This window comes from Natrix helvetica, assembly GCF_964273705.1.
Source record: "Natrix helvetica genome assembly, chromosome: 4".
NCBI lineage: Eukaryota > Metazoa > Chordata > Lepidosauria > Squamata > Natricidae > Natrix > Natrix helvetica.
In genome coordinates this window covers 84,728,344-84,754,889 of record NC_138550.1, presented here as the reverse complement: position 1 = coordinate 84,754,889, position 26,546 = coordinate 84,728,344, and the positions used below count along the sequence as shown (strand labels likewise).

General features: G+C 36.7%; 1 protein-coding gene across 2 annotated transcripts in view; it reads left to right on the top strand.

Moving 5' to 3' along the window:
* Positions 1 to 26,546, top strand: part of CDH18 (cadherin 18) — a 660,513-nt gene that overhangs the window by 243,441 nt on the left and 390,526 nt on the right. For both annotated transcript variants that reach the window (XM_081951851.1, XM_081951852.1), the window contains exon 3: positions 21,020 to 21,070. The gene's annotated coding sequence lies outside the window, so the exon portion shown is untranslated. The remainder of the gene's footprint in view (positions 1 to 21,019; positions 21,071 to 26,546) is intronic.

Below are 26,546 nucleotides of genomic sequence, written 5' to 3'. Positions count from 1 at the left end.
ATGTGACATTGAGTTAAGTTTCTTGAAAGCCGCAAGACCACTAAGCAGATAAAATTATGAGATTCACAGTCAGAGCCATTGAGGTGCAGTGATTAGAATGCAGTATTGCAGGCAAATTCTGCCAATTGCCAGCAGTTCGATCCTGATTGGCTCAACCTTCCATCCTTCAGGTCGGTAAAATGAGGACCCAGATTGTTGAGGGTAATATGCTGACACTCTAAACTGCTCAGAGAGAGCTATAAAGCACTATGGCGCAGTATATAAGTCTAAGTGTTATTGCTATTTAGTCTAGTTCAGACTTTTTAAATCACTAAAGCAGAATCATATATATCATAATTACAAGAAATGTAATACTTTGCTTAGCTCATATACAAAAAATGAGCTGTAGTACCCATCAAGACAACAAGTGTATGGGAACCTCACTGTTCTCTTACCCCACTGTGAAAAGAAGAGGCTGAAAGATTTTGGACCAAATTCACAGAATTTGTTCCTTCATTGTAGTTCACTAAAGTAAATTGAAATCACATTGTAGTTTAATGCACCCATTTAATAATGAGAGAGAAACAAAATAAGTGGGATAAATATTTTGTTGCTATTTGGGAGGCTCTCCCATTAGCGCACTGGAGGGAACTTTGGATGGCCACGTGGGAGCATGCTGGAGGGAGAAAATGACAACATACTGCCATTGTATAAATTATTTATAACCTAAGAACTTGATATTTAGTTCTTTGGGTCCATGTATGGAATTCATAATGTATTCTTCCAGATTCTACAATGTGGTTTGGATTGTTTGTTTTTCTTTACTGAATGAACCAAACCACTGTGGCATTGGTTTCCATCAACTCAACCAAGTGTAGTTTTCTCAACATATTATAATTAAACAAATCATGGCACAGTATTTTGTTTATTTGGCATTTTATCAGGCTGCCCAACTGTACAAGCACTCTGGGCATCATGAATAAAAATGGTCATAAAATACACATAAACTCCAAATTCTGGAATGAAAACAATTAAAAACAATCAAATACATGGGATCTGCTGCTCACTCTAACTCAAAGCTTAGGGGAAAGCATTTTTCAAAGCAGCTTTTAAATTTGACCAGGTTAAAATTCATGAACCATGGCTTAAAAATAACAAATTAGCCTTTGTAAACCAATCCAGAAAATATGGGGTGGGGTGAGAATGTATACCTTCTTTCTCCTCTCAAACGACATATTTCACCTGTCTGTAGAATGTGTTCTTAAAGGTAAGGTCAGTATGTCTGATAGTAAACCTGACTGTACCACAGCTATATAATGCATTTATTCAGAGGGTAAAAGGGCTGAGGAAACTCCATGAGTTGGTAGTTAAAGTAGAATTAGAGCTGCTTTCTCAGCAGTCCAGTTCCTCTTTCATTTCTATGTCTAAAATGAAATGCATACTCAAATTTAGTTTAATCAAAGTCTCAAATTCATCAGATGTAATAATGAAGAAGCTGCAATATAGCACCATGTTAAGAGTCAAATGTGCTATGTATATCAGTTTCTCAGATCCAAAGAATACAAAGATAAATATGGTTTAAAAAAAAAGAAGACTGAAGGTTTTAACCCTTCTAAATTAAAATTGCATTTTTAAGCTCAAATATATTCTATTGCCAACTTCCACATAATACTATAATCCCTTTACAATGTTTGGCAAAGAAAACAAATTGCTTGCTCCTATAAAATTGTCTTTAATGTAGTACTTTAATCATATTTGTGAATTATTGCTTATATATGCTGCTGGTCAAAGTGGCAGGGAGATAAATTACCAACATCTAATTCCTCATTGTCACCACCAATTGCTGAATCAGTGAATGTATTTCTCGAAACCTAGTTGCCCAAATACTACCTATATGTTTGTAAATAGAGTATACTATATGACTAACATCTGTGAGCAGCATCCAGGCTACTATTAGATGACAGTAAGAAAATACTGAAATCTCTTCGTTGCTGCTTACTGGTGGTCTGGCCTATTGCAGCCTAGATATTGTAGATTGCATACCCTTCCTTTGGAATGACTCAGTCAAGTACATTCTTAAAGAGTACTTAAACCACGCTGACCCAGATTCACAATCAAAACTTTTTGAAAAGCACTCAGCATGCTGGAGAAGAGTTTGTATAACTTTCAGATTTAAATCCAGCAGAATGTTGTCTCTCATTAGTTCTTGTATGCTTTAGTTATCATTTTAGCTCCCTTTATTGAGCATCTATGATTTAGTTCACAGGCTTCCCATTAGATATGTAGATGTAGAGAGTAAGCTTATGACTTTGCACATGAGCCAGAGTTAGAGATCGATTCAGTAGCAATTTGGTGACTTTTCTTGAAATACTTTAGATGTTTTGCATAATCAAGAAGTTGCATTTGCTATATGTACATATACTTTGTCAAGTACACAAGTCTTTTCTCAAATTAATTGCAGCAATGACTCTAAGGGGAAATAGGCCTATAATATAGTGAATAGAAACATTAACCAGGATAAAGCTATTGACACTGCTGGATCACCATGTTTTATACCCACCCTTGAATCAGCAGAAAAATCTATTTGGATGACATTTGCAATCCCACTGTCAATCCCTAATCTACCTCTAACAAATTCTGGGTGATCATTGAATTCTTCTGTTCTAAATGTACATGTATGTCACTTGTTCATATCTAAGTTGAAAAGGCCCCATATTTCTGTAACTCCTCACCCCATACTCATATAACATCTCATTGCTTAAAGAAAGGAGACATAAAAGTATTCACACATCATCATCAAGTTAACAGACAGCTTCCAGGCCTGACAACCATTCTAATGCAAAACATAGCTTGACTGTTTTGAGTTTAGTACAATTTTTAGAGTAATCAATTAAGACTTAGAGTTAGGTAACTATAACTTTTTCCAATAAACCATAGTTAAAATTCTGCATAGTATTTTTCCTAGATTTAAATAAGGGTAATCAGAAGTCATATTTGGGCTTTCAGAGGTCACTTGCACTATGCCACTTTTCTAATGAAGCCTCACTTCACATTGTGTCAGCTTCTGTTGGCTCTTCTTTTTACTACATTTACCTGCATGAGTAAAGTTTTCATTCATTTCATACTCCTTGTTCAACACAGGTTTCCGCCCCCCACAGACATTCACACCAAATACATAGTTTGCAGAAACCAACATCATTTGAGTGATGTTGAAACAAAGGAGGCTTGTACAGAGAGCTCCCAAGATAAAATAACGACAATAAGGAGAAGGAAGAAGAAGAGGTTTATGGGATTAAATTTCCTAACCTTCTTCCTTCTCTCATATGTTGTGTCTTCTTTGCTTCGCCCAATCTTTTTCATGCATAGGGAGAATAGTAACACAAGAAGGGTCACAGCAAGATGTAGGGACCCAATGTTTGGGCTTCTAAATAACACAAGAATGCTGTGCACAAAATGGCCAGACTCTTCCTCTAATGTAAAAAAGGGGAATTGTAGGATCTCCAAAAAAGGAATTGTAGGTTCACTTCATTCATATCACATGGAGAATACATAGGATTTAAAAGCAGAATATAGGAAGTTTTTAAACCCCTTTATCTCTCATTATCAACATTTATCAAAATAATACAGAACTGTAAGATTTAACTCTTGTGGAAATAAAGTGATACACAATGTTCCTCAACAGTGATTTAGTCCCCAAAATAAGGACTAATCTTTAAAAAATGAACCAATTCCACCTGTCTCCACCTGTTTTAATGGTTTGATAGAGAGATTGATTGAGTAGTCTTCGAAAGGAAATGGCTTCTGTATCATTCTTGTAGCATGAATTGGCCTTCAGACTAGGTGCTAAAATCTAATTCCAGACAAAAATTAGTCACAGGAGAATTCTGGAAACAACTTGTACAGAAACTGATTTATAATCAGAACTGTCCTAATAAGTCCCCAAAAGGTAGTTGTGATTCTGTAAGGTGAACTTCCAGCTTGATTTTTTTCCCTTTTCTCCTTTTGCTTGATGTATTTGTGATTCCGTTAAACCACTACATCTCCCAGTTTATTCACTTCTTGAATTCTTTTTATGCATGGAATTTAAGAACTGATTTCTGTCACAATGCATAAACTCTAGTAATAAACTGTTTTTGAAGTCAGCTGCTGGTCTGGATCAATTTTTTATCTTCCTTATACTTTGTCGTAATGCTGTACTCTTCATTTCTATATTATTCAAGTTCTGATACGAACCAAAGAGTTCCTTAAAGTGGATATATTACATAAAGTCTTTGGCTTTTTAACAAAAGGCTATAGAATTAATCTGACAGTGAAATAGCCTAATACTGTCTTTTATTACTACTAGGCTGTAGCTGGATATGCTTTGATGCATGCTGGAAAACCAACTTAACTTTAAAGGGCCAATGATAGATATAGAATAAAATTCTATGCTCTCAGGAATAACAAAAGTACCCTATATTAGCTACCTCTGTTTTTTTTTAATGATTTTTCAGATAAACTAGTTTTGCAGCATATCATGGTTCTGTTACAATTATACATAGATTACAAGCTGTACATTACTTATTTGTTCAGCCAAACCAGGGGTGGGTTCCTGCCAGTTCTAACCTCTTCTATAGAAGAGGTTCCACAAATCTACAGTGCCGTTTAGAACCGGTTACACTCCCTCCCCCCACCGGTCCATACATCATCAAGATGAAGAGCAAGAGGAGGAATTGTGGGGGTTGAAGTACACAAGTCTTAAAGCTGTCAAGTTTGAACATCACTTGGGTTTTTTTCTAAAGGATTAGGGGTGCAAAGGTCTTGTAACTTGACAGCTTTAAGACTTACACACTTCAATGCCAGAGTTCCTGAGCCAACATGACTGGACGAGGAATTCTGGGAGTTGAAGTCCACAAGTCTTAAAGCTGTCACATTTGAACACCCCTGGGGTTTTTTTCTAAAGGGTTAGGGGTGCAAGGGTCTTGTAATTTGACAGCTTTAAGACTTCCCTGCTTCAAATGCAGAGCTTCAAATTCAGAGTTTCTGAGCCAACATTTTGATTGCTAAGCAAGAGCGTTGTTAAGTGAGTTTCACCACATTTTACAAGTTGGCCATGCCCACCCAGTCACATGACTGCCAAGCCACTCCCACTCGGTCACATGGCTGGCAAGCTACTCCCACAAAGCAGGCCACACCTACAGAAGAGGTTCTAAATTTTTTTGAAACTCACCACTGGCCTACACATGAGCAGGGAGCAAAACAAAATGTCAACCAGCACTTCGCTGTAAAGAAACACCACCGATCCAACAAAACAGTTTTGTATTCAGATGTCTCATAGAGGCTCCATTTCTGGAAAAGTTGACATGTATGCATAGAAGGCATAATGTGACGGGTATCTGGATGCTAATAAAAACAGTGTATTTTTGTGTGATGCAGCATTAGGCTTTGCCAGCCATCTAGCAAAGCGAATAGAAATATGCAGTTGTGATGCCTAGCGTTGCTACTTGACAGGTATTTACATCTTTTTCTGGATAAGGAACAAGAAGTTAATAAATGTTGTGTTTTGAAGATGAAGCTAGGGACTGTGCATATTTTCTTATTTATGGATATGGGCATACAAACTAATTTACAAAATAATCTATAATCTGTGGCCATAGATATGAGCAGGATTTTTTTTCTGGTGCTGGGCCATGACAATTTATTGTATCGACAATTGGGAGACTCCCAGAAATTACATGGGATGCAACTGTAAATCACACAAATTGTGCAACAAGCCATATTGTTTGTTTTATATGTCTAATTGGATGTTTTATAACCATAGCTATAAATGGATACGTTTGAATAATTTCCACAGGCTTAAAAAGTCTTGGGTTCTAGAAAGGAATACCATATCCTACTTTGTTCCAAGGTGGATCGCTGTATATTCCTCTGTACTGCCTGACACTGACGCTCCAATATTTCACACTAGAGTTTTCTCCAGCCCCTCCTGGCAAGGTCAAAGAATAAATCTTGATTTTCCTTACAAAACTGAAATCACTCTCCAAGAGGAATGGGAAGCATTCTGCAATGTCTGGAAAAGACTTTCTGCAATAAATATAAGTAGATAGGAACATATGTGACCAGTTAGAGTTAATATATCTTCACAGTGATAGCTGGTTATTTTTCAATTGAATTTACATAATGAGAGTTTTGAATTGTAACATAAAAGGCTTTCTGGAAATTTGTTTTGATTCTTGGGAGTGTGGTTTTGTGCCTACTTGGCCATAAAAAGAGGTCAGAAAAGATTACAGAATACACCTACTATTCCTAGTAGTTTGGTTTTTTTTTTTTAATTGATTGGTTTCTCTCTATTCCCTTCTGTTCACATTCTCATTCTCAAGTGCTCAGTGAAAAGATCCAAACAAGACATTAGCAACTGAAACTGAAATTGTTTGCCACTGAAGGAGCAATCTTTTCCTAAGTTCAGTGCAAAAAAAAGTATTCAGATAATTGGATCTAACTGCCTACAGTTTACTGAAACTGCCATTCACTGCAAATAGCAAATTATATTGTGGTATTTTCCCCCCTTAGATTGTAGATCTATACTTTACAGTGGTGTGTTATTTGGCTTCACTGTTGAGATGTTTTTGAAAGTTTTGGTTTATCAAAAGCTTTGTCATATGCTTGATAATTCTTACATTCTAAAGTGCACGTTCTGAGTAAGTAATCGTTTATTTATTGATTAGTCATATGGCCATCTCAATAAAATAAAACTAAAATACACGATCTGATTTCAGGATAAAATAGATAAAATACAGTGATAAAATACATATGTGGTAATACAAAAAGCCAGCAATCAGATAAATGCATCAAATGACAGGGTGCTCCAATTAGTTCAATGTATTGGGTTTTTAGCTCAACTGCCTTAATTATAAACTTAGCAGTTCTGTTTACAATACATACATTCAAGCCCAGGATGAAATAAGATGATCTATGATTCAGATAGCAGTGGGCTGTTCTTTCCAATAGGGGTGATGAGTATATAAGCCTGAGGGGAAGGGGGCAGAGTGCACATTTAGAGCATGCACATTGAAAGCATGATTTGGAAAAAGCATGTTGGCACTGCATAGACCAAATGTCTATCTCCTGTTAATTGAGAAAGCCGTATTCTTTTTCAGACCTGCATACCTTTTGGGGGGGGGGGGAGAGTTCCCATACTTTAGGAGCCCATTAATGCTACAACAATCAGGGGCTTCTTTTTATTTATTTATTTTATTTATTTTGTCAAGCATGTATAAAATAACAGATATAAGTCTAAAAATGAGTATGAATACAGGAAATGGATATGAATAAGTGGGGACAGTAGGACAGGGACAGTAGGCATGTTAGTGTGCTTATGCACATCCTTTACAGACCTCTTAGGAATGGGGTGAAGTCAACAGTAGACAGTCTAAGGTTAAAGTTATGAGGGTTTGGGGATGAAACCACAGAGTCAGGTAATGCATTCCAGGCATTGACCACTCTGTTGCTGAAGTCATATTTTCTGCAATCGAGTTTGGAGCGGTTTACCTTAAGTTTGTATCTATTGTGTGCTTGTGTATTGTTGTGATTGAAGCTGAAGTAGTCATTGACAGGTAGGGCATCGTAGCAGATAATTTTGTGTACTACGGGCAGTCAAATCGAAGGTGGCATAGTTATAAGTTGTCTAAGCCCAAGATTCCAAGTCTAGTGGTATAAGGTATTCTGTTGTGAGCAGAAGAGTGGAGGACTCTTCTTGTGAAATATCTCTGGACTCGCTCGATTATGTTAATGTCTGATATGCAGTGTGGGTTCCAGACAGATGAGCTCTATTGGAGAATAGGTCAAGCAAAGGTTTTATTTGCCCTAGATTGCAATACAATATTACGGGAGAAGAAGCTTCGCAAGATTAGGTTAACAACTTTTAAACCCTTTTTGGTAATTCTGTTACAGTGAGTTCTGGCACTTAGATCATTAGAAATGAGTACACCTAGGTCTTCAACAGAGTGAGGGTCATCCACGAGGTCGTATCTGCCCAGCTTGTATTTTGTGTTCTGATTTTTTTTGCCAATGTCTAAGAGAGAGCATTTGTTGGTTGAGATTTGGAGTTGACAATTATTTAACCATTCTGACTCATAGTTAAGGTCCCTTTGTAGGGCAGCAGCGTTGTCGGTGGTGTTGAATAGTTTTACATCATCAGCTAAGAGAACACAGTTGCTTATGATATGATCGCAAAGGTCATTTATGTAAAGTATAAAGAGTGTGGGTCCTAATATGCTGCCTTGGGCAACATCGCTGTTAACAAATGCAGGGTTTGATACAGTGCTCCCTCTCTTGACTACTTGTTGCCTGTTTGAGAGGAACACAGCTATCCCCTTGTGCAGGGATCCAGAAATGCCATAAGGTTTTAATTTTAGAAGTAGTTTGTCATGAGCTACTGAATCAAAGGCTTTACATGTAAATTGCATCTATTGCTTTACCCTGGTCGAGTTGTGTAGTCCATATGCTTTTGCAGTGTAAAAGTTGCAGATTACATGACAATTTTTTCCTGAAACCAAATTGTTTGTTAGAGAGTAGGTTGTTTGTCTCTAAGTGGAGGGTAATGGGTTGACTTATGATTGATTCCATGAATTTGCAGGTGATGCAATATAAAGAAATTGGTGTGTAATTTTTAACTAGGCTGATTTTCAATTTTTGTCCAAGCTCATGGGGGAAAAATCAGAATGCTTTAATGTAGAGCAGGAAGGTGCTCTGCTTATGTGAGATCCAGAGTGTTTTTCAACCACTTTCAAAGCCTCAACAGCCCCATTATACTTACCTTTATACCATGAGATATCCATCATGATATACTCAGAACTCATACACATATATTTATAACAGGGATGCTTTTTCTAGATCAAGGGTGTCAAACTCATGTCATCACAGCATCATCACAGCATCATCACATGATGTGTCCCCTTCGCTAAACCATGCATGGGCATGGTCAGCACGTGACATATCCAGCTCGCTGACCACAACTTTGACAGCTTTGTATTCTTTTACAAACCCTTATTTTTATTTCAGAATTAAGAAACTGGATATAGTTTGATAGTGATTATGATTTCTTTGTACTTCTATTACAGGATAATGCAGCTTTCAAATTCCATGGGGGGTGGGTGTATGGAGGGAGGAGGGAACCAGACTGATGATCTCAGCATTACTGTGCCATGTCCCTATGTCCTTCTATACAATATTTTTTGTCACATTTTGTCCTTCTTTCCCCCAGCAAATACTACACAAATATACAAAATAATAATAATACAGGTAATACTTAGTTAGCAGTGGCAGTTGGGACCAGAATTTCTTTTGCTCAACAATATGGCTGTAAATGTCATGTGATCACATCACTGAAAGATAGCAATCCTGGAAGTCTCAATGGCCGATAGAAGAAAATATTTGTAGCTCAGGGGTGAACTGTGGGGTCTTTGTTGTTTTGCTGCTGATATTTCATTACCAAACTAGGTAATATCATCAGTGGTTGTAGGGAGTGGAGTTTGCTCACATTTTATATATTATTAGCTACTAATGTATGTAGTCCTGATTGCCATTATAACTCCAGGAGTGCCCAGTCCATTAAGCAGGAAGAAGGAGGTGTCCCAGGAAAGGTGCATGGGGACACCCAAGGACTATGGGCAGGTGGTGTGGTTGCTGCAGGTAGGCATGTGCAATGGAGTGCAGGGGGGTGCTATAAAGTATGGGCTGAAGGAGTGCTGCAGGTGGGCACATGCTACAGAGTGCAGGTGGGCAGAGATGCAAAGGATATAAGGGAATGAGATCCTGGGATCTCAATCCCCATAGCAGGGTTCCTCAGGAGAGAAAAAAATGGCAGTAATGACTTCCAGGAGTGATGTATGAACTTTCCTCCTGGCTTCACCATAGATTTTCCTTCTGAAAGCCAATAGGAATGTTGCAAATGGCAATCACATGACTGCAGGACAATGCAGTCACTGTTAGTGCGAGCTAGTTGAGAAGTCCCCAAATCACAATCTTGTCATCATGGGGGTGCTGTTATGGTTGGAACTTTGAGGACTGGTTGTACTGTAAGTACCACTCATTCAGCACTGTCATAGCTGAATCATTTCTGAACAAGTGTCATAATCCAAGAATTTCTCTCTACAGCTTGTAATGTAATTCTAAAAATTCGATAACATTGTGAAAATAATAATAATAATAATAATAATAATAACAACAACAACAACAACAACAACAACAATAATAATAATAATAATAATAATACACACCAGACATCACACTGGTTGAGAAAAAGAAGGTTACAATCATAGACATCGCAATACCAGGTGATAGCAGGGTTGAGGAGAAGGAACATGAAAAAGTCGCGAAATACCAGGACTTAAAAATTGAAATCCAACGATTATGGCACAAACCAGCAGTGGTAATTCCAGTGGTAATCAGCACACTGGGTGCTATTCCAAAAGCACTGGAATTACATTTAAAACAGTTAAAAATTGACAAAATCACCATCAGTCAAATGCAAAAAGCTGCACTGCTTGGATCTGCACGTATATTACGAAAATACGTTACGCCGTCCTAGGCCCCTGGGTGGGGCCCGACTAGTAATCAATGCCAAATCTGGCGAATCAACTGGCCGCTGTGATACAATCGTATAATAATAATAATAATAATAATAATAATAATAATAATAATAATAATAATAATAATAATAATAATAATAATAATAATAATAATAATAATAATAAAATAATAATAATGCAGGCACTTGGCCCACAACACACCTGACATAACAATAGTTTGGATTTGAGCACAGCAAAACCACTGGGAACATCAGGTTGAGAAGGTTCTAGAGAATGAGAAAGTCAAGATCTTGTGGGATTTCAGAATTTAGACTGACAGGCACTTGGCCCACAACACACCTAATATAACAATAGTTGAAAAGAAAAAAGGATGGTTCATTGACATTGCAATACCTGGAGATGCACGAATTGAAGATAAAAAGCAAGAAAAAATCACAAAGTACCGGGACTTGCAAATTGAAGTTGAGCGACTGTGAAAAAAGAAATTGTGTGTTGTCCCGATTGTAATTGGAGCCCTTGGAGCAATACCTAAAGGACTACCTCACTATTTGGAAATTTTAAATTTATCAGATTTGAACATTCTGATTCTACAAAAAACCACCCTCCTTGGAACAGCTTATATCCTTTGACGTTACCTTAACAGTTCCTAGGTCCTTGGTTAGGACTCAAGCTGTTGAGCTACCAACCAGCCCCAAAGGCTGTGAATCTCACCAAAGATTAACCACGTAATAATAATAATAATAATAATAATAATAATAATAATAATAACAACAACAACAACAACAACAACAACAACAACAACAACAACATTCTACATCAGAAAAGCCTTGTACTGGAGTAATAAATACGCTTGAAGATAAAAAATTCTGATCTGTATTAGTATGCATATATTGTTGCAAAAGTCATTTTAAGAATACAAAGTAAAGCCAGATGGTGTTAGCATACTATCTTCCAGTCCTTAAGTTAGCAAAAAAGTATGCTAGTGTTATGTTCCCCTGACTTCTGGGATCTATTTTGCCACCGTAATGAGGCTGGTGACTGGTGCTATCTTTACTGTTTTAATGCAGGGCAATTTAAGGAAAGCAATTAATAGAGTCCTCTTGCTTCATTTCCTCTCCCACCAAGTATTATCTGCAAGAAGAGGGAAAACCCTAGTGATTTCTTTCCTTAATATGTAATGAGTGGAGATGGATAGAAGGTTTAGCTATTTTTTAAACTGCCTGAAAAACAGGAAGCAGGCATAGAGGTGCTCCACACACGTGATCTATTTCTATTGGGCTATTTCTAAGTTCAAGTCTAGCACTTGTTAGAAAGAAAGAGAGTTAAGCCCACCTTTAAAATGTCCTGGTTGACAGACTGCACCTATGACAGGTAACAGGTTGAAGTGGGAGGGAACATTCCTAATACATCAATAGAGCTGTTCCCCTTCATTCCATGCCTGTGATTTGTGAGTTGGGCTAATTTCAGACAAAGATTGGACATTCAAAAGATTGCTAGTTCTCTGATGAGCAATAATTTATCTAAAAGGTGACAGGCATGGAGGAGGGATTGCAAGTAGTATTGTGACTGTTTCCTTCCCTTTTCTTGTATATTATCCCTCCTCAGGACCTGTAATCTCTTAGTCAACCTACGGTAACAAAGGGCTGGAGAAACGTGCATAGAAACTTAAGAGCGCAATAACAACTGGGTAGACTTGCACCCTAACTACCTCCTGTTGTCCGTGAAGTGTCCTGGATTGTGTTCATGACAAAAATAGGTGTTGGGGAAGAAGGGACTTAACAGGATACTTTAAAACTGGAAGAACTAAATATAACTTTAAATGTCCTCTATTATGGGGATTAGACAAAAGCAATATCAACATCATGGGGTTATGAAACATAATAATAGTTATTGAGGGAATGTTCATGCCATAATTAGACAAATAATAGGACAATATTTTATTAAGGGGAGACATTATTGTCATCCTTTTATTATATATATGGGCCTCAGTGAAGGTGAATTGCCCAGTTTCAGAGTCACTCACAATTGATGCAAGATTGCTATAAATATTTCCTGGATCTCAATTAAATTTTGAAGTATCATGCTATCATAACTTTCCATCTGCACATTTTGTCTTCAGTCTTTTCATACAGAGATATGATTTATTAGTTTAGAAAATAAATGAACGACATATGTCAAAAGTGAGGATTTGATTGTTGTACAGATTTCAGATGGGGGAATCTTAAATATATATTCAGTATTGAAATTTTAAAAGAAAAACACTTTTCCTGGATTTGCCTGAACAAATAATAATTGTAATAAACATAAGGTGACCAACCGTCCTTTGTAAGTTCTGTCCTCCCTCGAAAAGTGTCCTCCTACATGTCCTCCTTTTCGATATTTCCAGTAATTATGAGACGCATGCGCTCCACACGAGAGATCTTGAGATAGAGCGCCGCGTGCAAGTGGCTTTGTTTATCAAAACACGACACGGCACGTCGGCAATTGAATGACTCCCGGTAATTATTTCTTTCTCAAAACACGACACGGCACGTCGGCAATTGAATGACTCCCGGTAATTATTTCTTTCTCAGTGAATATTCAATAATACAGAGGCAAGTACAATTCACGTTTTATTAATTCATTAATTTATCTATTTAATAATTTGGTGAGGCAAGTGAGGCACAGCCTAACCTTTCATCATCAGGGCAGTGAGTCATTTGATGGGAAACTTGCCTTTTGGGAGGAATGACCCAGCTTGGCTCCCGCTTTCGATCTGCCGCCCAATGACCGAACGGAGAAGCGAAGAGGCAGGAGAGACAAAGCAGGAGCCAAGCCGAGTCATTCCTTCCAAGAGGCAAGTTTCCTATCGAATGACTCCCTGCCCTAGACTCGAGGCTCCTGTCCAGGCTGTGGTGCTTGCAGCCCCCTGCGGTGCTTGCAGTCCTCCAGGGACTCCCAAGTTCGGCACCAGAGAGCCGCTGCGAGAGAGGCTGGCCAGGTTGCCCGGGCAGCGGCAGAGGTTCCCTTTGTTCTTTCGGGTGTGGGAAGCGGGGGGGGGAGAGGCTTCCTCCGCTCCGTCCGCTCCCCATCTGCGCTGCCCTCACCCCACAAGCGCGCCCCGGATTCCGCGCAGCTCTGGCAGGCGGTGCCGTGGCCGAATCCCAGGGCGGAGGGCGGCAGGTCGCAACTGAGCATGCCTGACTGTGGAATTCTGGGAGTTGAAGTCCACAAGTCTAAAAAAATTGCTACCTCACTAGCTATAAACCTCACTACAAATATGTATACTTTTATTTACAAGTTGTAACCCTGTTGTCAACAGAAGTGTAAAATAATTTAAATTTAAATTTTAGTGAAGTTATTTGCTTATGTTAAAGTTTCAGTTGTAATAATTAATTTTATTTATTCATAATGTGCTTGCATCGTTCGTGCAACATTTGCATTTCATACCATAATTCACAATCAAAGTTTTCGTAGTATGGATTGTACAACTAATTTATTGAAAAAGTTTCACAATGCTAAGTTTTCATGCGCCAGGACAAAATGCGAGGGTATTATTAAATCAGTATTTAAAAATTACTGTGATAAAATACTTACAGCAGACTTGAAAATTGCAGCATTTGTAACGGTTTTATCTGATGCATCAAATCATAATGAAACAAATTGTATCCAATACTAGTAAGATATTTTAATGTTACCAAGGGGATTCAAGTAAAAATTTTAAATTTAGAATCCATTGAGGGTGAAAGTGCTGAAATTTTGTCAAACCATCTATACAGAGTAATAAATGAAAACAATTTGAAATCCAAAGTTGTTGCACTAACAGCTGATAATACAAACACAAATTTTGGTGGGCGAAGACGCAAAGGGGTGAATAATGTGTATGTAAAATTACAACATTTACTCCAAAAGAAAATACTAGGAATAGGTTGTAATGCACATATTTTGTCAAATGCAATCAACACAGCGTCATGTGCCATGCCAATTGATGTAGAAGTAATTATAACTACGATTTATTTGTATTTTAGTTGTTTTACCGTTCGTGTGGCTACTTTAAAACAATTTTGTGAAGAAGCAAATGTGGAATACAAAAAACTTTTAGGATATTCAAAAGTTATATGGCTTGCTCTAACACCTGCTGTAGAGCGTGTTCTACAATTATTTGAGCCTCTCCGTTCATATTTTTTAAGTTTAGACAAATGTCCTAAAATCCTGGAATCGTTTTTCAATAATGAAATATCTGAGATATTAATGTATTTTGTACATAGTCAAGCATCTATTTTTCACAAAGCGATTCAAAAGATTGAAGGTGAACGCATTTCAGCTACAGAGTCTTATTTTGAATGACTTTATCCTTCAATATAAATCTCGATTTGAAGATAAATTTCTTCCTTTAATTATAAAAAGAAAATTGTCAGACTTAGAGGAATCAAATCCGGGCATAACGGAAAAGTTTATCAAAGAAGTGCAGAATTTTTACCAAACATGTTTTCAATATATCGAAGAATGGTCTGAAACAAACATCACAGGAAATAACAGCTTTCAATGGTGTTTTTTGACTTCATCGCAAGTATATTGGACAGATATTGAATCTTGTGTTGAGTTTTTATCTAAAGAAATGCCAGACATTAAAATAGATGACAATTGTCTCTTTGAAGAAATTAGAAGACTGAATGTATATTTAAGTTCTGAAAAATTAATACAATGGGAAAATCAATATGTTGAAATTGATAAAAGATGGGTGGATATTTTCAGCCATTTCAAAAATGAACATATTCCATGTGAAAATTTATTTATACTTGTTCAATTTACGTTGTGCTGCTCTGGAACTAATGCAGCAGTTGAAAGAGTTTTTTCAATTGCCAATGATTTTTGGACAAGTGAGAAATCGAGATTGAATGTTGGTACTCTAGCTGCAGCACTTGCCGTAAAATTCAATATGAAGGATATTTCTTGTTCAGATATTTCCAATATATTGTTAGAAGATGATACATTGACAAAAAATATTAATTCAATGGAAAAGTACTCATTTAAATAATAATTAACAGGCATGTAAGCATAATTACAATATAAAATGTTACAAATGTTTTATTATGCATATATCATATTTTAGTGTATTATTGTTGCAATGAATAAAATATTTCTTTTATTTACGATATATTTTTTCCAATTTATTTGTCCTCCTTTTCATTGTAGAAAAGTTGGTCACCTTAATAAACATGACTGCTAATTATTATGCCATTCAGACTTAGGAGGATATGTGCATTTTCTTACTGTGCACAACAAAACCAGAATAAAATAATTGTGACTTTTTTGTTGGAAATGTTGCATATTTGAATTTAGAAGAATATATGTGAGAAATTGCTACCATGGAATGTTTTTGATATAATGGTATTGATATATTACCATGCTGAAAACTTTTGAAAAGCAATGGCATCAGTTTTTTAAATGTATCTTTAATGAGACAATCCTTTTTAGAAATATATTTATTTAAGATCATGATGTAGGATTCTAGAGAAATTAACATAAATGTTATTAATATTTTCCCATGCATATTGATTTATGTATTCTGTTAAAAACATTAGTCTGAATCTAATTTCTATTTTTTTTTACTTGGTTTTGAATGATAAACATCAGAACAGTTATAAAAAGGCCATGTATGTAACAATTCTTTGAAGAAATTAAGACACCTGGATGTTTGAGGTGGATTTGATTTATAAGTTATGGTTAAATAATTTAGCAATTATTTTCTACCATCAATTATTTATGTACTTCATTAAGCATTGCCAAGACAATCTCAATCTTACATGGGAAAAGACCCGAATACAACAAGACCAGCGTATGTATGTATGTATGTATGCATGCATGTATGTATGTATGTATACACACACACACACACACACATATATATATATATATATATACACACACACACACATATATATATATATATATATATATATATATATATATATATATATATACACACACACACACACACACACACACACACACACATACACACATACATGTATATATATCCAGGAAAATGCAAGATAAACAACCCATATGGTGTATTTAGAGCTTAATATTTAATATCTTCCCTTGTTGAGTTACAGAATCCATCCCATTTAATCAACTTAAACAGAATTGTCTGAAGATTCCATAGCAAATCCAGATGTCTATCAATGTCTTTATTCATTCATTATGTGATGTCTTTCTTTTTCATTGGTTAGTGATCCAATTTTAGCAGCATGAATTTGGAAGACACAAAAGATTACAACAATAGTTTTAGGTAAATGTGACTCCCATTTTGGACTTGGATAGCAATATCACCACAGAAATTTATTGATAGGTTATGTTCTATTAAGTTATTCCTAACCCTAATTACCCAATAAATTTTCACCATGATGATTTATCATTAACCTGGAATTTCAGATCCCCCAATGATGCATTCCTAATGCAGAGGCAAAGGGCTTGTGCCTATTTTAACTTTCTGTTTGTGCAGGAATGATTACATATTAGGTATGTACAAAGTTTTCAAAGGGTTGTTTTTCTTTGAATGTTCATGGGAAGCATTCTTTGAAAGCTATAGTCATTTCCCTTGGCAAGAATTTCTGTAGTATGGTATACCTTGCTTTTTCCCACATGTAACATCCTTATCCCTTGCCAATATTTCATCGTTCCTTTAAATCCCATTAAATCCATATTTTAAATCCAAAATGAGCAAACCACTGACCTAGCAGATTAATTTCCCAATCTGTCAATAAAGTTATCAAACTTTGTTCATCTAGATGAAGTATGTGTTGGTTAGGCAGTGGTTGATCAGGTCCAGGATGTGTTTAGGGGGGTTGTGACAGATATCCAGAACAAACACAAACCCCCTAAACACATCCTGGACCTGACCAACCACTGCCTAACCAACACATACTTCATCCATAATGGACAAAGATACAAACAGATAGAAGGAGCACCCATGGGATCACCCCTCTCACCCGTCATCGCAAACTTATACATGGAACATTTTGAAACTAACGCCTTAGATAAATATGAACACAAACTCTGGCTTAGATATGTTGATGACACTTTCATGATTTGGCCACATGGGAAAGAAAAACTGGACAACTTCCTCACATATCTCAACAGCCTACACCCCAAAATACAATTCAATATGGAAATAGAAGCAAACAACCAACTTCTCTTTCTGGACGTCCTAATCTACAAAAACCCCAATGGCTCCCTAGAACACACCATCTACCAGAAAAACACACACACACACACACCAACCACTACTTAAACACACAATCCCATCACCACCTCTGCACAGATCAACTCCGTAGCCAAGACCCTCATCTCCAGAACCAAATGCCTAACCGAAAAAGACCACCTGAAAACTGAATTACACACTCTCACAAACATATTAATCTCCAACAGATTCAAAAGAAAAACAATTACCAACCTAATCCAAAGGGAGACTCCCCCCAAGAATTGAAACACAGAACAGGACAACGGCATCGCCCTCCTCCCTTACATGAAAGGCACCACAGATCAAATCAGCAAAATTCTCCACAAACACTATATCAAGACAGCCTTCAACACTGACCGAAAAATAGCCAACATCTTAAGAAACCCCAAAGACAAAATCCAGCTAGAAAACCAAGGTCTACGAAATACTATGCAAAATCTGACCTGCAACATACATAGGACAAACATACAGAAGAATAAATGCACGTATCACAGAACAGAAGAACGCAGTAAGAAAAAAAGAAAAATAACTTTCTCCCTTTTCCAGCACCTGAAAGCTACAGGACATGAAATTAATTTTGAAGGAACCAGGTTAATCTCCAAAACTGAACACTTCAACAAGAAAATAATTATGGGAGCTATCGAAATAGAGAAACACCCCCACAACATGAATAAACATGATGATACAGTATCTCCCACATACCAGACATCTGGAAACCAGCCCTAGTCAACAAATGAGCCCCACCCACCACCCAGGCCATTACAACACAAAACAACAGCGGACACATAGCCAGCACCAATCAGCACCAATCTACCAATCATGATACAACCATGCAACCAATCATTCACTTATTGAAACAAAGCCAGCACTCCATAACGCCCCCCCCCCCAAGATTTATAGAAAGACAGCAGCTCCAACCACGCTTTAAGACCAAAACCCAGCCTGAAGATGGCGAGTGAGACCTTGCCGAAATGTTGCCAAGACAATCTCAATCTTACATGGGAAAAGACTGGAATACAGCAAGACCAGCATACCTACACCCATAAAAATCTATGAATACACACACACACACACACACACACACACAAACACACACTGTGTATATATGTATGTATATTCCAGAAGTGAGGGGAAGGGACACAAAACAGGGTCCAAATGTCTAAAAGCAAGCTAGCTTTTGTCACAAGAAATAAATTCTTTACTAGTGCACTGATTATAGCATTCAACTACATATGCACTTTATTTTATTATTGCTGCATTATGTCATTTAATTGCATTATTGCTGTGTTTTAGCCTTTATACATCACTATAACACAACCCATGTATTCCAAAAGATGTTAATTGTTTGCCTTCCATCCTTTACAAATATATAATTTGTTGCTTGTGTAATCAAATAGGTATCCCATTCTCGAAGTCTAATTGTGTAAATATTGACTCAAGAATAACTTCTAGTGAATGAAAGCAGAAGAGAGAGAGAATGCAAAGAAGAGTGCTGTTTATAGATAGCCTATTCAAGACAGTAACTTTGTTTGTTTTACCAAGATTGAACAATTATCATACTGTAATTACAAAACAATTCATGTAATTTTCTTTAGAAACAATTTACTTGAAATTGAGAATGCATAACAAATGGAATAGTTTTACAACACATGAATCAAGATGTTCCATTGTCACTTATTTGTCCCAATTTTTATATATAGTTGATATTTATATGCATCTTCGGGGAATAATGTGGGGCTATTGAGAGATCTAGTTTTCTCCCACTCTATTTTCCTTCTTTGCTGTGGTAATTTTGGTATATTGCTGATAGAGGCAACCTCAAATTTTAAATTCCTACCTTTATACCCTCACAAATTACTACTTCCACCCCTACACTTGCATATGCTCACAAAGGTAATACCACATTTGTCAATATTAAAAAGCCTTTGGCAAGTGGTAATTTTTTTTCTCTCTCCACACTTTACTATTGAAATGGCAACTGTTTTTTGTTCCTTTAATTCAAAGTTGAACATATAACATACAATTTGGCAACTCAAGTGATGAATGGTCAACCACTCAATTGCTTTTCTTATACATAGTTCCACTTAAGTAATTTGGGCCATTTGTGGGAGACTGCAGGTGTCCACTTTGCTACATCACCATCATTTAAATCCAGTGCCTCACTCAGAAAGACCTCAGTGTTCTGTTTGTCTGTTGGTATAATCTCCATCACAATGATGCATTTAGCAACCATATCCAAAGATGTGTGCATTTAAAGGATTATGTACAATATTAACTGTATTGCAAAGGTGATGTAAAGAGTCACTTGAAGTCAGGACCTGCTATTTATAGGCACCTATTTGAATGCACTCATGGCTAAAATGATTAGTTAAATTGTATTTACTTGTTTGGACCATAGTTGCTCATTCTGTATTTGAGCTAAAATAATTTTAAAGCACCAGCTGCACTAGCTGCAACAATTATATCCCGCTATAGATATATGCAGACCAATAAAAATCCAGTATTGGCACTGTCTGTGTAGCAGGTTAGTATACTGGTCCAAAGAAGCATGTATCTATTAATGCAATATCTCCTAAAATATGGACTTGTTCTAAATATTTTCTATTTATGTAATTGTAATACAATTTCCGATAGATAGATAGATAGATAGATAGATAGATAGATAGATAGATAGATAGATAGATAGATAGATGATAGATAGATAGATAGATAGATAGATAGATAGATAGATAGATAGATAGATAGATCACCCTGTGGTTATACTTGAGCATGTATATTAATCCTTCTCTCTCTTTTGTAGCTGTCATTATTTACATTCTCTCTTTTTTAAAAAAAAGTGACATGATTTTAGTTATTTTTAAATTTCTGTTAGGAAAAGATTTTGAAGCCACATGCACAGATATTCATGGTCTCAATGAAATAACATGATGCACACCATAGCATCCAAGTTGTTGACTTTTTATACCTTGCAATAAATAAAAGAAATATAAGGGGAGGATTTTAAACCACAGTGGCACAATGAAGATTTCATTACTGCCTTACCCCATTCAAGCTCACCCCCCACATGTTTCAACTGATAAAGTGTGCATCACAACACCGAGACTTACATTTTTCTCCATGGCTATATAGCTGCAATGTCTGGGAGAGAGAAATGTCCAAATCATCTCCCAGAAGTATTTACTGACTTACTATTTTAAATTACTATGAGCATGTTCATTTTTAATAATATCTTGTTGGTCTTTCATAGGTTGAAATATCACTGAACAATATAACTTCTTGGTGAATGTCTGAGTAGAGTGTAAGTAAACTTTTTCTACTTTATACAAGATTCTCTTTTAATTGTATACAATATTAAAGCTTTGCATTTAAATACAAAGCTACCATGTTTTCCCAAAGATAAGACAGGGTCTTATTTTCTTTTGACCCCCCCCCAAAAAAAATAAGCACTTGGCCTTATTTTGGGGGAGGTCTTATTACTTTTGAGGTGCAGGGAGGTGGCGATCATGGTCACCTCATGGCTACTGCTGTGTTGCAATATTTTGGGGGAAGGCTTATTTTCAGGGGAGGGCTTATTTTAGTACATGTGCTCAAAAGCCCGATTTAGCACATGTGTTCAAAAGCCCGATTGGGCTCATTATCCAGGGAGGTCTTATTTTCCAGGGGAAACAGGGTAGCTCACAAAGAAGTATGTGTAACAGACACTTTTTACATCCACTATAAGTGTAACTGAAGTTTACAAGATTATTTAATAACTGCATTTTCCCCAGATGTTGTCTAACCTTTATTAAATGGTTGGTTCAAAATGAGGTGATAACCTGTTACAATATAAACCCAATCAGTAGCATGAATTGGGAAAATGACAGCCCACTGTTAATTGAAACACACAGTTAAGACGAAAAACATATATGATTTTTCCTCTGTCATTTAAGTGGAATAAAATGGCTTGAAGCTTAACTGCTAGCAAATACTCTTTTATTCTCCCAATAGCAGATACTGATGCAGATACATCCAACAACTAAAGAAAATTCAGATCAAAAGATTTTTTTACAAACCATCTCCAGTATATGTCCATTATTCTACGATCTTGTCTAAGATCTAGACAAGCTGGAAATGTAGTCATTTCCATAAGGAAAGCAGGAGAGACAACATTTTTTGCTCAAAGTTCCATCTCTAGACTACTAGCTTTAGTCTATTACCTATATGTTTCTTAATAGATATCTCATCATGATTGTTTCCATTTTGAGGTTTGTATTTTCTTTGTTGGCGGTGGTTGCTTTTTTACTATAATGATGGCTACCAAACTACCATAATCCTTAGGGCCTCAGAAATAATTTTGATATATTATATACCACCTAGAACCCCTCTCTGAGGGAGATGGACAGTTAAGAAGTACAAATAAAATAAACAAATAAACAACCATGTGTCCTATCTACAGTATATTCAGTTTCCCTGGAAAAAGAGGGACAGGACAGTGATCTGAACACTTGATAGCATCTGATCAAAAAAATCTCTGATTTGAAGACAGACATATCAATCACTGAATCCAATGTTCCCCCTTTCTCTTTCCCCGCTTGGGTTTATATGCAAGTTATCTCTATTTTTGAAATATATTTTAAAACTTCTAAACTGGACATTACCATCCTCTGCAGACTTGTTTGTTTATTTATTACATTATTTTATTCACTGTGGTGGTCTTAGGCGGCTAACAGCAGTTAAAAAATGCAAAGAACAGCATAGAAAATGTATAACCAGCAGCCAAGATAAATACTTGGGAAAACAATGAAACAACAATTAAAATAATCATCTCACAAGCTATAATTGATAATTGACCCAATGCCTGGGAACACAATCTGTCCAGGGCCTTGCAAAAGGGCAGTGGGGTCAGGACAAATCAAATCCCTGAGGAAAAGGGCAGGAGCTAAAACACAAAAGGATTGTTTCCTGCATTCTGCCAGAAGACACACTGTAATCAACAGGAACTGTAATATGTCTCTTCAGCCAGATCTGATGGGATGGATAGAAACAATTGGGGAGAAGCACAGAGGAGGAGAACTATACAGATGAACCTGGAGAAACTATGCATGGACAGTTTCAACAACATGTACACAAAAATGTTTTGAAGGAAGCAAAGAAAACATCCAAAAGAAACTCATACAAGCTCTATCCTAACTCCCTTTGATATACAAGAGAAGGAAGGGAAAATGCAGCAAAGCTTTTCAAGATTTTGCTACTAGAGACTATAGTCTAATCAAACCCGATGAGTTGTTTTCTGGGTATGGCCTATCTTGAAGGGTTGACATCTATTGGAATTGTTCCTAAAACACATTAGGATTTGAAGCAGAATATTTTGAATTAGCAACCAAGGAATTTAATAAGTTTTTCCCACTCTAGAGTTAAGCCAGAGTACTTCACTAATAATTAGAAATATGTAAACTCTTTCTACCTTCTTGAAATTTATTTGAGTTGCCTGGAATGGCATCCTGTGTTTCTCCTAAACAGGATTACTTCACATTCTTTGAAAATGTCATTAAAAAAATGAAGCCTGTACATCAACCTATTTATTTAGCCTTCGTTTCTATCATAATTTAATTAAGTGCCTCAAGAGTGATATAGAAGGTTAAAGTATGTGGAAAAATAATGCTCACAAATAAATTGAGCTTTATCTGGGAATAACCCATAGAAAATAACTGTTTATTGAAACTGTTTATATGTACAAATTTTGCAATATTTTAGATGACTAGATATGTATTAAAGTTTTATATCGTTCTTATTTTAAAGATAGATCTAAGACCTGTATTTTGTTTGGTTCTGAGATTGCTTAATGGAATAATCAGGGTAACTGACTTGCAGGCCGTAAGTTAAAATTGGTTCCTGAAATAAATGGATGTCACTTCTTGGAGCCTTATTATCTTTTATGGAGGTTAAGAGGCAATTGGGCCAGGAAAAGCTTGAAAATATGAGGGAAGTGGGTTCTTTGGTTATCAGTTATTTTTTTTATGTTACTGTGTTTGTCTGAAAAAGAATAACATGCTTCTTTTAATTGAAATGCCCAATCCCTGAGATCTCCACTGTTACAGAGGGTAATTATAGGAATGACTTCTACATATCTTGCTTGACAGTACTACTAGCTAAAAGAGAGAAAAAATAGACATTTGGGTGGAGCTATTCTAATTCAGAATAGAGTGTGTCCACATGTGATTGTCAGCAACCATGATTATTATTTTCTACTACTTGAATCAAAGTCAGATTACATATGCTTGTTTCCTAGGAAACACTTTATAGCTGATGAACAATATTATTGAATCTGGCCATCAGTGAAGGTATCACTGTTTTAGCCTCAAGGCAATAGCACAATTATTTAAAATTACATAAATTGAATGCTTCTATCCCCTCCCCCCAAAAAATTCCACAATTAAATATAACTACTGAGTACACTTAAACATCTGTTTAAATATTCTCAGTGGACAGGACTGGACAGAATTTCAGTTGTTCAGAAGTGATCAGTTAGATTAATGAAAATGATTCTGGGATTGTCATCTTTTGAACTGGCTTCTACATCTATCCTATAAACGAAGGCTTAAACTGCAATTAGTTAGCAGATGACAACATGTCATGAAGCTTGACTGAAGAAGGTTAAACCATTTACCCAGGGCACATATCAATGTAGTCTGATATCAACACACATTTTCAAACATTGATGTGTTTTGCTGCATTTTGGTTTTCTTGAACTTTCAGTATTACTTCCTTCAAATTTCCTCTCTTGCTCCCTCCATCTCTCCCCTCCCCACCTCTCTCTCACACACAGAGGAATATGAAAGCAACTATCCATTTCCACAGTGATTATTTGTCCTCTTCTATTAGCCTGATTAGACCACACACTACTCTGAATGCAATGGCAAGACTGAAGCTGAATTGTTCCTCTGGCTACCAAATGAGAAACAAGATACTGATTGTCTTAGTAAAGAAAAAATAAAATAAAAATAGCAGATGGAAATTGGAACGCTTATGAGATTTATAACTTCAGAAATCTCAGACTTTTATTCAAGGAAAACCAAAAGATTTTGAACTCAATATAATAAATTTGAACACGTTACATTTTTATCAAATTAGATAGATCACAGGTGTCAAACTCACGGTGTCACGTTGACATCACATGACATTTCATGATGTTTTCCCCCTCCATAGAGCTGAGATGAGTGTGGTATGCATGTGATGCATCCACACTCATCTCAGCTCTATGGAGGGGAAAAATGCATGTGATGCATCTGGCCCACCGGCCAACAGTTTAATACTCCTGACTTAGATTATAATTCAATGATTACCCATCTTTTATTTTACAGTATAGCAAAAATAATTACCACAGGAGTGTCAAACTCGCATTGTCATGGTGATGTCACGTGATGTATCAGGACTCCCCCCCTCCCTAAACCAGGATGTGTGTGGCCAACACGTGACATATCCAGGCCATGGGCTGTGAGTTTGACAGCCCTGATCTACCAGATAAGGAATTGTTCTATATCCATTTTTCCTATAAACATCCTTATTTTTCTCTAGCTGTATTTTCTGCAGCTGGTGGTACATACAGCTATTTCTGAGGGCACGGGAGGCATTGCCCTGTCAGCTCCAGTGTGCATGTGCACTCTGGCCAGCTGATTTTTGGCTTTGATTTTCAGCCGGTTGCCCATTGGATCATTTTTCTCCTTCCAGAAGCTTCAGGAGGCTTCCCTGAGGGGGAAGGAGGGTGAAAAACTGCCCAATGCACAAACTGGAAGTTCGGGAATGGACTTCCAGTTTGCATGTTGAGCTGTTTTTTGCTCTCTGGAGGCTTCAAGGAAGCCCCCTGAAGCCTCCGGAGGGAGAAAAACGACCCAACGAGCAACCTGGAAGTCTCTTTCTAAACTTCTGGTTTGCATGTTGGGCCATTTTTCGCCCTCCCAGGCTTCAAGGGGCTTTACTGAAGTCTGCAGAGGGCAAAAAAATGGCCCAACGCACCTCCCTGAAGTCCAGAGACCTGGACTCCCAGATGTGAGGCCTGCGTACATGCACGGGGGGTTGTGTACACATGCGCAGGGGGGAGTGTATTGCATTATGGGTATGAGCACACACACACGATCCCCCCACACTCGCCCCCTTTTGTCATGTCTCAACAAAAATATTAGCCATCACTGGATTAGCTGATTGTGTTGGCTATCTGTTTTCAATATTCTGAGTCTAGTTAAAAAAATGAACACAGACAACTTCAAAACACTTTGGAGAAACCAAGAAATGGAAATAGAGCCATGTGAAAGTACAGTGACAGAGAAATATAATTTTGTATCTGAAATACTGATGTAAATTGCAAAGAATTCTGAGTTCAATCCACAAATACTGATTTTAGTGTGGCAGACACTTTGGAACTTAAATGTAACTTTAGGATTAATTAACTCTGGTGGGAGGTTCTGTGTATTATAATTCTCAGTTCCAGTATAGTAATGGAACAAATATTTTTTTTCTAAGTCTCAAAGGCACATTATATAAGCAATTCCCTTTCCCGAGGACTTGTTTTTGCTTATTAACAAGTGCAAATTGGATAATTCCAACATATTGAAATTTAATATATCAAAGATAGTGATTTTTTAAACCCAAACAGTACAATTATGTTCCTAAAATAAAACTGTTTAGGTCTGTACGATTTCAATTAAAACAACAACAGAAGAATTGATTCCACCACCACCACCCCAGTATCATTTCTAAAAATTTATCACTGTAATTAAAAATCCCAGAAAATTAGGTTA